Source organism: Lathyrus oleraceus, chromosome 7, assembly GCF_024323335.1.
Source record: "Lathyrus oleraceus cultivar Zhongwan6 chromosome 7, CAAS_Psat_ZW6_1.0, whole genome shotgun sequence".
In the NCBI taxonomy this organism is placed as follows: domain Eukaryota; kingdom Viridiplantae; phylum Streptophyta; class Magnoliopsida; order Fabales; family Fabaceae; genus Lathyrus; species Lathyrus oleraceus.
Window position 1 is genome coordinate 277,324,318 of NC_066585.1, and position 2,831 is coordinate 277,327,148.

At 40.0% G+C, this 2,831-nt stretch overlaps 1 pseudogene; it reads right to left on the reverse strand.

The window, feature by feature from the left end:
• Positions 1-995: 995 nt before the first annotated feature.
• Positions 996-1,095, reverse strand: LOC127108574 (uncharacterized; annotated as a pseudogene).
• Positions 1,096-2,831: the final 1,736 nt, after the last annotated feature.

Below are 2,831 nucleotides of genomic sequence, written 5' to 3' on the forward strand. Positions count from 1 at the left end.
ACAGAGCGAGAGTTTGAGGAAAAGACTTTTAATTAATAGTGTCTACTGAAAAGACTTATTTTAAAATTAAGAAAAAGACCAACGAAGATTTGATTCCCCAATTACGAAGAACTACATACTGATATCCATGTTATTTGATATTTTATCTAGATCCAAATTTAGTTTTATTTTTTCCCCTAATCATTAAAGTATCATCCGCCTTAGCTTTATGCAGTAACCCTAGAAAAACGGTAGATCGATTCATTAAGTCCCTGTGGGATCGATATCTTTTAAAACTACGCGATTAGACTGTGCACTTGCAGTTAGTACCCCGATAGACTCATAAAGTCGCGATCAAGTTTTTGGCGCCGTTGTCGGGGACTTTTATTTAGTCGATATCGTAACTCTTCTGTTACGCTGTAGAGACTAAGGCAATTTTTATTTTTTCCCTTTTTCGTTGATTTGTATGCCACACACTCGCTCACAAGGCGAGCCGTACTACTTACGAATCAACGACGTTGAACGATATCTCCGATTATTACGACGAATTCGAGAGTATCGTGCTAGAAACAATCTTCCTCCAATCGAAGTTCCTGATCTAAAAAATCTCCTTCCTTTGACGATACCAGCGATGGCCGAACCAGCTCGTGCTCTTCGAGATTATGCTGCTCCATCACAGGATGAGCCGCATTCGAGTATTGCTCCACCCGCAATCGAAGCGAACAACTTCGAACTTAAACCTTCGTTGTTGCCGGCAGTGCAACATAATCAATTTTCTGGAAATCCTACCGAGGATCCAAACCTTCATTTATCCGTATTTGTCCAATATGCTGACACTGTTAAAGCTAATGGTGTCACTTCAAAGGCAATTCGACTTCGTCTCTTTCCTTTCTCGTTAAGAGATAAAGCTAGAAGATGGCCTCAGTCTCTTCCTTCCAACTCAGTCACCACATGGAATGAGTTGAAGAAAGTCTTTCTTGCCCGATATTTTCCTCCAAGCAAAACAACTATGTTGAGGGCCCAGATAAATGGATTTAAGCAAAAAGATAATGAATCTCTTTTCAAAGCATGGGAAAGATACAAGGACATGATGAGACTTTGCCCACACCATGGTTTAGAGGACTGGTTAGTAATTCACACCTTCTACAATGGTCTCTTGTACAACACAAGGTTAACAATAGACGCCGCCGCCGGTGGTGTGCTTATGAATAAACCTTACACCGACACTTATCAACTTATCGAGAGCATGGCCCAAAATCATTATCAGTGGGGAAGCGACCGAACAGTGGTAGAAAAACCTCAAACGAATGGTGGCATGTACGAGATAAGTAGCCTTGATCATGTTAATGCAAAAGTGGATGCTCTTGCCCAGAAAATTGAAAGTTTAAATGTATCACCTCCAGCCACCGTGGTTGCCATAACTCAAAATTGCGAGGTCTGTGGAATTCAAGGTCACACACCTACAGATTGTCAACTCCTAACAGGAATTCAAACAGATCAGGTGAACTATGTTCAAGGAAATCCTTACTCGCATACCTATAACTCAAACTGGAAGAACCATCCTAATTTCTCGTATAAAAGTAACAACGCTTTATACGCACCAGGTCAAGATCCCAGTCAAGCTCCTGCTGTACCACCTGGATATCAAAAGCCGACCCCATCTACACCTAACAATAACGTTCCTAGGAAATCCAACTTGGAAATCATGATGGAGAACTTCATAGCTTCTCAACAGCAAACAAATAAAGAATTCTTAAACCAGAATGTACACACTAGCGAACATATTAAACAACTAGCAAGTAAAGTAGATGCCCTGGCTACCCATAACAAAATGCTTGAAACACAAATCTCGCAAGTAGCTCAACAAAAGCGTCTACTGCTGCCCCAACTGGTACATTTCCTGGACAGCCACAACCTAATCCGAAAGGCCACGCTCATGCAATTATATTACGAAGTGGTACAGAGGTAGAAGGACCATCTGACCCAAGGATTGAGAACCAAAACTCTAAAAAGTCAACCGAGGAAGAAGGTAAACTAAGGAAAAGGAAGAGTGTAATAAGGAAACCGTAGAAAAGAAAGAACCTTATGTACCTCCACCGCCTTACAAACCACCTATCCCTTATCCTCAAAGGCTAATTAAAACCAAGAACGCGGGCCAATTTAAAAAATTTGTTGACCTACTGAAACAATTAAACGTCACAATTCCTTTTACAAAATCTATTACACAAATGCCCTCATATGCTAAGTTCTTAAAAGAAATTTTATCTAATAAAAGGAAACTTGAAGATAACGAAACCGTTACACTCACTGCTGAGTGTAGCGTAATAATCCAAAATATGCCTCCTAAACTTAAAGATCCTGGTAGTTTTTCTATACCCTGTCATATAGGAAAATTTGTCATAGACAAAGCTTTATGCGATTTAGGAGCCGGTATCAGTGTTATGCCCTTGTCCATATGCAAGAAACTTGAAATGGGAGAATTAAGACCAACTAAAATGTCTGTGCAATTAGCAGATCGTTCCGTTAGATATCCCGTAGGAATTCTTGAAAACGTTCCCGTGCGCATAGGTCAATTCTACATTCCCACCGATTTTATAATTATGGACATAAGAGAAGATGAAGTTACCCCCATTATATTGGGAAGACCCTTCTTAGCAACTGCCAGTGCTATCATAGACGTAAAACGAGGACGACTCACTTTCGAAGTAGGAGAAGAGAAAATTGAGTTTATTCTTTCCCAATTTTTGAAAGCACCTGCAATAGAAGACACATGTTACTTCATGGATATCATCGATGAATGCATAAAAGAAACGAAATTCGAAAATGACGATTTGTCCGACTATCGTGTAGAA